The 12,945-nt window shown below is 35.8% G+C and overlaps 1 pseudogene; it reads right to left on the bottom strand.

The window, feature by feature from the left end:
- Nucleotides 1–1,863: 1,863 nt before the first annotated feature.
- On the bottom strand, nt 1,864–12,677 carry LOC102240040 (annotated as a pseudogene).
- Between the last annotated feature and the right edge of the window lie 268 nt (nt 12,678–12,945).

The raw sequence follows: 12,945 nt of genomic DNA, 5'->3' as shown, positions 1-12,945 counted from the left end.
ATTAGCCAAACCACTTGGCCGCTCCTTGACTTTAACATCTAACCCCTCAAATATGAGGTTATCAAAATTGTTCCCCAACTTCTCAGATTATCAGTCCCCTTCAAAATAGACCAAGTATCTCCAGAGTAAAAGCAGACCCAAGTGCTGCTCATGTCCCTGAGTCACTAGCCCAGCTGTGGGCAAACTTCGGCCCGCGAGCCGGATCTGGCCCGTTTGAAATGAATAAAACTAAAAAAAAAAATCTCCAAAATCTTCATCAAGTATTTCTTCACTTTCTTGGTATTTTTCTATGCCTTCATGTAGATGTCTATAACAATATCACTCTAGGTCTAGGTCTAGATCTATATTTATCCCACTTCTTAAAAATTTGCCTTTATTATTGAAAGTATTACAGATGTCCCCTTTGTTTGTTTTTCCCATTGACCCTCTCCACCCCATACCCGCCCCTCCTAGGCTTTCACCACACTATTGTGTGTGCCCACGGGCTATGCATACTAATATATGCATATAAGTTCCTCCATAGTCACTCCCTACCCAAACACCCACTCCTGCCTTCCCTCTATGCATGCTGTTACTTTCCAAATAAAACAGCAATTAACTATTCATATGAACAGCCATGAAGGCTCACAAAAAGCCACAGAAACCATAATTGCACTGAAATTTGTCAGTGTGTTCCATGCTTCAATGTCTCTGGATCTGTTTTGTTCATCTGAGTCCACATATGAGTGAGATCATGTGACATTTATCTTTCTCTGACTAGCTTATTTCACTTAGCATAATAATTTCCAGGTTCATCCATGCTGTTGCAAATGGTAAGAGTTCTTTCTTTTTTACAGTTGCATAGTATTCCATTGTGTATATGTACCACAGCTTTTTTGTTTTGTTAATCCTCACCTGAGGATATTTTTCCATTGATTTTTAGAGAGAGTTGAAAGGAGAAGGAGAGACAGAGAGAAAGTTTGATGTGAGGATTGACTGGTTGGAAAGGAGGAGAGACAGAGAGAAACATTGATGTGAGGATTGACTGGTTGCCTCCTGCATGTGCCTTGACCGGGACTGGGGATCAAGCTACAACCTGTACATGCCCTTGACCAGAAACAAAGTCAGAACCCTTCAAACCAAGGGCTGATGCTCTATTATCCACTGAGCCAAACCAGCTAGAGCTACTACAGCTTCTTTATCCACTCATCTGCTGAGGGGCATTTGGGCTGTTTCCAAAGCGTAGCTATACCACTTTTCATTGGTCCTTAGCCAGAGGATTCGTCTGGTTAGCACAGCTCACCATTCCTGGAAGCCGAAATCCCTGACCTAATCTTAAACAAAAATTTATCCTTGGGAATCCTATAGGAATGGAGTTGACTCTGATTTCTTTGAGCATCTTTACATTTGGTTTTATCAGTTGCTTCTTGGCTTGGGACATATTTTCATCTTAATTTCTTAGCTTGTTGCTTTCTGGCCAACACAGTATAATTTTAAAATCAAAACATATTTGAATTTTAGGCCCTTAGTTACAATTTAATAGGTAATATATTTCCTCTGACCAGGAGTTTAGAGAGATGTAGGGAAAACCTTTGCTCTGCTGGAAGCTATAGATTAATTTCTAGTGTTTCATTGTTTTGGTTCCTTCTTATTACCTTCTATACATTCAAACAAGGTCTTGTCCTGTCTCTATAGGATGGTTAAAAACAAAGCCCCTTGGTTATCAAACTGCAAATACTCTAGTTTGGCCTACGAGAAATTTCAGACTTGCAACCTCTGTGATTTTAATTCCACCTTTCCTTTATTTATTTATAAAGGCTTTTATTGTACATCTTTATAGTTTCACAAACAAGTGTGACAAATCATTCAGCATCTTGGTGTTCCTATAGCTGGACAACTTAGATCTTATCCATCAGCCTGCTGAACTGTTCCTTTTTCAGAAACAGAGATACCATCCACAAATTTTCTGATATCCTTGTTTTTAACTGTTGTGGCTTGCTGAATCAACACAGCTGAATTTGATACAAGTTCAATGTCATTCCCTTCAAGAATCAACTCATCTTTCTGGGCTTGAGATACCGAACAAGCAACGCCTGACCTCATCCGAACTCTGAGGATGTATTTTTCGCCCAAGAAATTTCTAATTTCAACAAGAGAACCATTCTCCTGAATAACGATGTTGATGGGGAAGTGACCATACACAGACCTCATCTTGTAACGGAAGCCCAGTGTAACACCCTTGATCCTGTTCTGCACATGACTGCAGATAGTGCGAACTGTGGCCAGTTCCTTCATATCCCCCAGTCACCCCCCCCCAACCACTCCCTTTGTCAACCCAGAGCCTCTTCTTTTTCTTTCCAATGAGAATGAACTCTACATTGTTGTGGTTGAAGCCCCTCCGCAGGGTGCCTCTGGGGCCCTTCACAATAACTGTGTGTCCCTTCAGCATTACGCCCACATTTTCTGGGCTGTCCACAGTCTGATTGCTGAGAATGGTCTTCACCCTTGCAGTAGAGGCGGCAAAGAGGAAGCCTCCACCTTTACTTTTGACTCTCAGAGTTTTCCCGAGTTTCCTGAATATCCAAGTAATCCTTTAAGATGCTGTTTTGGTAAATATTTTTCAGAATTCATACATATTTTGTAATGGCAGCCCCCCCCCCAGATTAATCTGTCTGATATATTGCTACTAGAATTACAAGTCTAATAAAAATTTCTATGCATGCTATTACTTTCTCAATAAAACAGCAATTAACTATTCATATGAACAGCCGTGAAGACTCACAAAAAGTCACAAAAACCGTAACAGCACTAAAATGTAAGAATGTGTTATACTTTCACAGAAGAATCATATTGAGAACTTATCAGTGATCAATGAATGCTTTGGTCAAAAACTAGATTAGCAGGGTCAAACATGAAAACTTAGAATTAGATAAAACCCAACTCTTTTAAGACTCACTACTACTGAAACTTAGAGTTTATCAATAAGAAACAATGTTCGCTCCTTTCTCTGCGGGAGAGTCTCTCTGAGAACAGTCCACTCTCCAAGCCCCTCAATCCACACTGATGCTGCCACTTCTCACCCGCTCCCAGTCATCATGGGTACCTTCATCCCTTCACCCACTTAGAGCTACAGCTCCCAGGGTTAGACCAAATCGGTAACTAAGTAAGCCTCTGAGACAAGGGAAGTGCTCTTTTTCTTCTGTTTCTCAGAATAAAAGCTAGTCTTAAAGATGAAGTCTGAGAGTGTCCTGGATACAGTTTATTTTGTCAATTGTATTTTTATGTATTCCTTTTGGTCAAAGTAGTAATACAAATTGCATTTTATTATACAGAAATACATTTTTCTCCCAGAGGTAACCAGTCAATGCGAGCAGGAAAAACTTCCTCCTTAGCCACTAAAGCTGTTTTTTATAAGGCTGCAAGGCCACAGGAATTTGTTAAGGGTATATACACATCTAGGTTCTATAGCTTGAAGCTGAGAAGGATTTTATCCATGCCATGCTGAACATTAATGTTTTTAAAAGTGTTCACATTCTCCCTGTTGGCAAACATCCTTCCTATATAAAGCCGTCTCATTTAAGATGAATAAATCATTAGCAACAGCAGAGAAAAGGAGAGAAAATTTTTCAATCTAAGAAAAAAGAATTTCCTTTAAGACTGACAGACAAATTGTACACTTTAAAAAGCTTTTTTTTTCCCCCTGGGAAACAAAATTGAATAGTTGGAAAGCATCTACTTTGTACAGCTAGCTATAGGGCACACACATATCAGCACTGGATACTGTGAAACATGGAATTAAAGATGAGATTAAAAGACAATGGACTGAGTGAGTGCTCAGGGTACAGAAATGCAATGGAGTTCCAACAAAGATATGGAAAGAATGACAAATACCTAAAATGGAACATCAGAATTAAGTGCTCCAATAGGAAAGTCCACAAAAAGGAGACTCAACGGTGCAGAGAAGTGAATGAGTGACAAGATGAAAAAGCTTCCAAGGAAAATGAAAATAAAATGGAATATACATAAGGAGGCCAGAGAGTGGAGACCTATCTGATGAACTTACAGGTGCTACTGAGGAAGAAGTAAGAACAAATGCAACAGCTGTAATGATCATAAGTATAATTATCATTTTTTAAAAAATGATTCCTGTGGAAGAAAATCTGCCTGCAGATATTTCTGCTCATACCATGCTATGAGACAGATAAAATTATTCCATGCCTAGGTTTAAATTAGAAATAGATATGCTATTAAAAAAAACACTCTTAAATATAAACCAGTAGTAAATTTTAAATAGATAATAGAGAGAGAGGAATGAATATAGTGATAGATAGATGAAAGGAAGAAACAATCTCCCTCTTACAGAAAATATAAAGAAAACAGTCTCTTAAGGAAAATTAAAAGGAAATAAAAATATTAGCTAATATGTATATTTGCTCTGTATCTCACTATATTCTAAGCACTTTGTATATAATCTCAATTCTTATTAAAATTACATAGACTATTAATTCTCACAAGAACTCTGTGATATAGGTATTATCATTCCCTTTACTGTACAGAAGTCGATGTACAGGTTGCCCATCTTCACACAGCCAGAAAGTGGTGAAGCCAGAATTTAAAACCAAGCGAAATGTTTCAGAAAGTGTGCACTTAAGCACTGTGGCATATCATCTAAATTTATTTTAAGTGTCTTGATAGATATTTAAAACAAATAAGTTATGATTTAAATGATGTTAAAAACAAATACATTTTGGTTAAAAAGTAAACATAATAATGGTTTTAACTTCCTAATAACAAACTGATTCTCAGATTGAGGTAAAAATATATATAACTGTATATTTCTTTTTTAGTCAGGACTCTTGTCTTCTAGTAACAGAAATCTAAATCAACATATGCAATCTTTATCGGCATATATCTTTGCAAAGTACAAGTGCTGTGATTGGTTTAAGATGTGATAGGATCCAGTGGTTCAAAAGAAGCCTTGAGACTCTATGGCTACTCTTCTTTCACCTAAGTTTTTAGCACTGACATCGTTCACTGGAAAGCTCTCTTCATATGGTGATGGAAGATATAAACAAGCCACAATTAAATTTTAAAACTCTTACTACTGAATGATGCACGGAGAAAGAAATAACTCTGATTGGCTCAACTACAGCTACAAATCCTTTTCTGAATTATCACTGTAGCCAGGTGTGTGGGAATCACAGAGCCATACCTGTGGCAGCCAAGCTGGAGTAGGTAATAGCCCATGAGCAAAGGAGGAAGCTTTTGCAAAAGGAAGAAACGAAAAGCAAACAAAAACAATAATAGATGTCAACCACAAGAGTACCAAAATGACATAAACATTTTTAAAGAAAAATAATGAGCAAAATGTATAACAAAAACGGGAATATTTAGATCAGAAAATAATTTAAATAAAAAGCACAAATATAACAAACATACTAATTAAAGTTAACTGCACAGTAAAAACATAACTGGTATAAGCCTCTATTAATTGAATAATATAACAAGCAAATATAGGTAGAAAATCTGTTAAGGAAAAAATGATAAATTGAGAGAAACACTTTTAGAATATAAAATTTAAAATACAGTAATCATTCATTCTGTGTCAGATGAAGTAGAAGTATGAAGATCTGAAGAACATACAACATGATCAGTAAGGAAAAATGTTGATGTGTATTTTGACTTCTTAACCTCACATAGGAAATGTGACTTTAAATTTCCATGAAACATTTTCAGAAATTGGTCTAAACTGAAACACACAAATCAAAACAATCTCAAAATTTCCAAAAAAAAATTTATATTGGCTAGAAATAGCCAATATAAATTTATAACAAATATTTATATTTTAATAGTTCCAAACACTTGAAAATTTAAAAAATCCTCTTGAATTAATTATTGAGCCCAATAAGATAAAAAGATTACTTTAATTATAATTTTTTTAGGATTCAATGAGTTGGAAATAGTAATATGAATATATTGTCAATGAATCCCATTATTTTAAAATTAATTACAATAATTGTTTATTCATATTTAAAATTAATTACTAATTCAATATAAAATACTTTTAAATGATTGTTTTGAACTTAAAATCTACTTTAGTCAACTTAGTTGTGTATTTTAAAGCCCCAACTCATTTTATTCCATACCATGTCTTCCAATATGACAAAAAATATATATATCTCTTTCTTCATATTTATATTTTTTCAAAAAATGGATTTTGATTAGAAGGTATCATACATGATTTAAAGGTCAATAAAACTTGATTAAAATGATGCATACAATATGACTATCTTTTAATTGAACTTTATAGTAATGATTAACTAACATAAAGATGATGGGGGGGAATGATTGAGAATTGTCTCCAACTTTAGCACATTTAAGTTAATCTTTATTCTTAGATACTGATGTTATTACTCTCTTAAGTATCTCTAAATTCCTAAATAGAATGAATTTCCCAAATGAATTTGGCAGGCCCTGTAACTACTAGAGGGCAGTAAAGTCTAGTCCTATGCCCAGATCGCCAGTACAATTAGCTCCTTGCAAAACCACATGGAGTAACTGTATGATGCAACTTTAGCTTCATTTTCTGCCAAATAGTATTCTGGGAAACCTATTTGGTTCTAATATTTGTACTTTAAAACAAAATCCAATCACTTGATCCATCCCAATCAATAAACACTAATTAGCAAGCTAATCATTGTAATTAGGTTACACGTGGGTTCGAATGGTATATTCCTTTTTAAATATCAGATATTATCACTCTTGCTATAACACACTCTACCGAAATTGTTTTAGGACTTTCTTGAAAAGAGTCATTCAAATGTTAAATAACTGCTTTGTTTAAGATATCACATGACACATATTTACTATAAAATCATGTATCTAGCAAACTTCAATGTTATTCATGTAAAGAAATACCCAAAATAGAATTGTGGTGCTCTCAGGAATATGTAAAAATGATTTAGTTGCCTAGCAACACCCCACCCCCAATAGAAAATGAGGAACTTTGTATACTCTGTAGCCATTTCTTTTTTTAATGTTATTTCTCTGGTGCAGCGTATTAGATCAGCGTGCCTTGTGAACAGGATTTTCACAGTCAGGAGATGTGACTGTGTTTAAGATTCCTTTTTCCAGTCACTAGTTCATTGTCAGTGGCAGCTACAGAGCAGCTTTATGTGCATTCAGAGACCGCCAGGAAATTAGTTCTGCATGACTGAGTCAGCACTGTAGCTCAGAGCAGGAGGATCACCCATTTCCTTAAGCAATTGTTTGTTCCTTGTTGTGATAACAATATTAAATATCACAATTCCAGGGTACAAAAATATAGCCACACCATTATAATTCATGTAAAAATCAAGTCGCCCCTAAAAGAGTGACCAATAATATAAACTTCCTCAATGTTTAATTGTAATTTGTGAGGCTGGGCTTTTTTCGTTGATAGCTGTTTATAGCTTAGTTAGTGTCTTCAAACATTCTTCTAAACTACATGAGACAGTGAAGTACAATGTCAGTGAAATGAATTCAGGGAAAATGAACATTTAAAACTAGCAACAGCTGAAATGCAACTGATCTTTAAAATTAAGTCAAATGTTTTTGTTTCTATGGTTTTCAAGGGGAAAAAATAGCATGGCATTAATTAGTTACTAGGCTACATTCCAAAGCAAATTTATATTGTTCCAATGTGCTTCAATACTACCCATGCCTGTCCACGTGTGGCCCTCGCACACCCATTCCCAAAATCACTCTTCACTTTTGTTCTTTCTGTAATGAAGCAAAAATTAAGTCAAATGTTTTTGTTTCTATGGTTTTCAAGGGGAAAAAATAGCATGGCATTAATTAGTTACTAGGCTACATTCCAAAGCAAATTTATATTGTTCCAATGTGCTTCAATACTACCCATGCCTGTCCACGTGTGGCCCTCGCACACCCATTCCCAAAATCACTCTTCACTTTTGTTCTTTCTGTAATAAGGCAATATAAAATACTAGAGGCCTGGTGCACAAAATTCGTGCATGGGTAGGGTCCCTAGGCCTGGCTGGCAATCAGGGCTGATCTGTGGGGCAAATGGCAGGGCGATTGGGGGACCCTGCTGGCACCTACCTTGGCTGGCCTGGGGCCTGCCGGCTGGGGGCAGTTCCTGCATTGAGCATCTGCCCCCTGGTGGTCATAGAGTCCTGTCTTTCCACTGGTCATTCTGCATTTGGTCGATGTGCATATTAGGCTTTTATTATATAGGATTCCTTTATCCTGTCCTGTAGGTTAGACACTATTTTCTAATTAAACTCTAGGTTGTTTAGTGCCTTTGCATATTCTTTAAGATTGAAATGGATTCTTTTCCCCATTGCTACACACCATACAAGCAAATGCAAGAATACAAGTGATCTCTTGGTTTTGTTGATGCATTTCCTAATCATATATCAAAATATATATGTAATCTCAAAATATTATACACCCCTACACACACACACACACACACACATGCACACACACACCTTTCAGTGTGAGCAAATCATCCTTGCTTGAATCCAAAGGTATAGGTCATTTAGAATTTAAGGCCTAAGGGTTTTCTGGGGGAATTTCTCTGTATTTCAAGGCAGGATTCCTATTTTCTGTCCCTCAGTGTACACTATGCAGTAATCCCCCTGTATCCACAGGGATAAGTCCCAAGACCCTCGGTGTATGCCTAAAACCACAGGTAGTACAGAACCCTAGATATACTATGTTTTCTCCTATATAAACATACACTTCACAGCTTCTGTTGGGCACATCCAAATTGCAGCACCACTGCTCTTGCACTTTGGGCCAATATTAAGTAAAGTAAGGGTTACTTGAGCACAAGCACTGCAATACCCAGACAGTCTATCTGCTAACCAAGATGGCTACTGAGTGACTAATGGGCAGGTAGTGTCCTTACAAAGTGGACATGGATAAAGAGATGAATTACGGCCCATGTGGACAAGAGTGGGATAGCAAGAGATTTCATCACACTACTCAGAATGGTGCGCAATTTAAAACGTGTGAATTGTTTCTCTCTGAAATTTCCCATTTAATATTTTCAGATCACACTTGTAACTGAAACTGTAGAAGGCAAAACAGCAGATAAGGGGGGAGGCTACTGTACATATTTATACATTTATATTGATATATGCCTCTTTTTAGAATTTCAACAAAATTATTAGTTGCCGCTTTTTAGACCTGGGAAACTAGTATGAAACTATAATCTGGAAATTGGCTAAGAAATTTGTTCAAGAGAAATTTATGAAGCACTGACTCTATGGCTCGAACTTTGCCATGGTGAATAGAGAAGTATCTGACACAGTTCTTAGCTTGAACCTTGTCTTTTAAAAACATGAAAGATACTATTTTCCCATCTGTCATAATTTTTGGTTGAAAAAAATATATGAACATGTCAAACAAAATCAATTTGAAAAATTTTCTAATAGCATGAAGAATAGTACAGAACTTCTGCATACCATATTTTTCAAACTGATCAAATTCTATTTTATGATGAAATGACAGACTTTCTGACTCAGGAGAATCAAGAGGTGTAAGAGATTGATTCTACTGAGACACACACGAATACCAGCAACAATGGGGAATCTGGTTTACTATCCATTGTTTTCGCTGATGTTAGAAATGGAGTAGTCTCATAAATAAATGTTAATATATTAGCTCAAGGAAGACAGAAAATTATCCCTCTTAAGTTCAGTTATTTATTTTGAGATTGGTAAATGGCCAAGTAGCATAAAGCTGTGTTGTAGCAGTCACAAGACAAGATGCAGCAAACACCAAACTAAGCAACTGGGAGAGATTAGTATGAGACAACTAAAGTCCGACAAGAAGATCAAGGTAAAAGAGCAAAATAAAAGTCACCAGGGTTTTACAACTTGTGCTACTTTCTAAAAAAAAAGTTGAGTCCTAATTTTTGGTTCATGTTTTCAAGATACCTTAAAGCAACACCCCTGAATCTACCAGAAACAAGAAAAGTTAAGAAGAACTAAACGGCATCACAATTTCACTTAGTGAAAAATATAAAACTTGGTCAAAAAGACTGGGACCACTAGCCCACAAAAAACAAACAGTAACAAAAAACCAATTTATTACAGTACCTGATGAGTGTTACCCTTGTGGTGATAGTGTTAGGCTGTGTAAAAAGAAATAGTTACCATCAAGATCATTCCATATTTTAATCTGCTTGTGAATATAAAGCTGGAATGTGAAGGTAGAGAGGGAATATCATCATATATGTTCTCAAAGAGTATGTAGGTCATGTTTTGCACAAAGGACGCTTGTCTGAGGGGGTGATTGAGGGTTAAAATCTACCCTCACGCTGCTCTTAGAGGTATCAGTCCTGGCCTGCTGTGTTGACCTAGAAGGAAGAGGCACCTTTTAAAACATATTTTGTTAAACTCTGATCAGCCTTTGCTCACCCATGAAAAATTTTCCCTTTTCATTTGTGTTTTCTTGGCCATTCCTGCCATTATGTAACAAGAAGAGAGCAGCACTTTGTAATATACATTTATACATTTTTTTTTCTGGCATTTATTGTAAGAAGAAAAAGCATGGATGCATAATTTTTATCTTTTCATAATTTGTTCATAATTTATCTTTTCATATTTTTCTTTTCACATTGAAGTTATTTATTTCAGGGAAGAAGGGCAAGGGAGAGAGAGATAGAAACATCAAAGATGAGAGAGAATCATTGATTGGCTGCCTCGTGCACGCCCTCCACTGGGGGTCTAGCCCAAAAACCCACCAAGTGCCCTGAATGGGAATGCACTGTAACGTCCTGGTTCATAGGTCGATGCTCAACCACTGAGCAACACCAGCTGGTTATTTATTTATTTATTTATTTAAATCAAACCCTGTTCAGTTTACCCAGCCCTAACACAATAATTATACTTAAAAAAATAATTCTATTTTCTAACAATGAAGAACTGATTCTATTTTGTATCTGTTAATAGATATTAAAATAAATACTTTGATTTCTGCCTTATTTTAAAGTTACTATTTTTTTCTAGTTAAGAAAAAGAACTAGTCATATTTTTAAAATGGAGATGTCCCTATTAGCTGCAAATTTTATTTTCTGGGTAAGACTACAGAATTCTTGGAAAAAGGAAACAAAAATAGCTATTAGTACATGCAATCTAATGGTGTATTATTTCATATCATGAGTCAGTTGATGCGCTGAATTTGAGGCATTATACTAAGAACTGTTCAAAATTTAAACTTAAAAATGTCTCTAAGCTCATTAGAAGCTGAAAAATGACGTCATAAGTATCTCTACCAAAGCAACTATGTGACATTTGCAGACATGATTTACTTTCCAAAAAACATAATCCCAATTATAGTTTTGAAGCTCTGCCTGAGAATGAAAAGATTGTAGGGATAAGATGGGAATTTGTTGAGAAAAAGGAAAAATAAAAGGTGCAGGGTAGTCTGCAGCAGATGGGGGTAGATGATTAAGGGTTGATTTCTTACAAAGAGAAAAATAAAAGCAAAAATAAAGAAGAGACAAGGCATCTTCGAGTACACACAGACACACATTTGACAGTCATTTTACCTTAATTGTGTTTCATCTGTAGTCATAGCTCACAGTCAACATCCGTTTGAAGGCTCAGCACATAATGATTTACAATTCTACCCTGATCCTTTCCTATGCTTTGGTTGAGTATCTCATACAAATACTACCCATGCTTATGAATTCCCTTCTGTCTCTTTAAGAGCAAGAACTGCTAATAGGACAATCTTTTTGTTTGGTGTTACTTCCTGCTTCCTACCATGGTCAACCCAGCCTCCCAATGACTTCTGTCGGAGGCTGGGATCCAGAAGTCCACAAAGGATTGTTCACGAAAGCAATGAAAGTTCAGAGATCAAACTAGCCTGTGCTGAGACCGCCAGGAGACTTACTGTCTGTTGCAGCCTTGTGCTTTGGCCCAGAACCATTCCTATTGCCATTTGAGCTTATTGCAATATTATACCCACAACATAGTAACACAATGTATATTTTTCAGCTTCATTTACAAGAAAAATACATAATACCTTGGAGGAACATACACAGTATAATATAGGAAATGAGCACAATGTTGAAGTTATAAAGAAAAAAAGAATTCCTTTGATCCCTACTAACTCAAAAAAAAAAAAGGAAATAGAGAGTATATTGATTTTAATATTTTTGTGCATAAAAGGAATACCTAAATGGACAACAGTCATTTGAGTTATGTTGATCATGTATGAAAGTGTACTTTGAATTTGGTCAAATAGAAATTAATGGGTTCAATTATCGTATTTATATATCTATGGGAATATGCATTAGGTAGATCAGCTCTGTAATGGGGTGTTTCCTAAACAGATATTTACTTGCTTAATTTATATTTGTGAAGATCAACTGTTATTTCAAATTGGAGATTTGGTTTTATAGATCTATAACAGAAATGGGAACCAAAAAATAACATTAAAAATGAAGCGAGACTTGCAATGGGTCTTCATGTTCATAAGATTCCGAGAGGTTTTAGTGGCCATCTCCATCTTGACGAACTGTAATTTATAGAGTTTATTTGCATTTTCTAGAGCAATATCATAAGTTACCCAGTTGTTTTTTTTCCTCCTTCAGGTTTCTAAATGCTCAAAACCAACCTTTTCTTTCCCCTGCAGAATCTTGATACTCCATCTGGAAAGTCTTCTGAGTTTTCATCCATTATCTGAATGAACCGTGGAAATAATTCCTTGTTTTATCTTTGGTAAGTGCACTAATGGACATGTGATAGACTCATAACCCTTGAAGGTAATGGTGTGAAACTGCTCCAAAACTGGCTAGAAAAACAGAGATCCCATTTCTGATCCCCTGATGGTTGTGAATCATACACTTTTTCTATTAGAGAGCAAAACAGTCCCTCAAAGAATAGCCCTTATGTTTTACTCTAAAAAAGATAAGAATTCTGAAATATTATATTTAAAAATAGCTTT

Source organism: Myotis brandtii, unplaced genomic scaffold, assembly GCF_000412655.1.
Source record: "Myotis brandtii unplaced genomic scaffold, ASM41265v1 scaffold471, whole genome shotgun sequence".
Lineage (NCBI taxonomy): Eukaryota > Metazoa > Chordata > Mammalia > Chiroptera > Vespertilionidae > Myotis > Myotis brandtii.
Note: the sequence above shows the minus strand (reverse complement) of the source record. Positions and strands in the feature narration are given on the sequence as shown.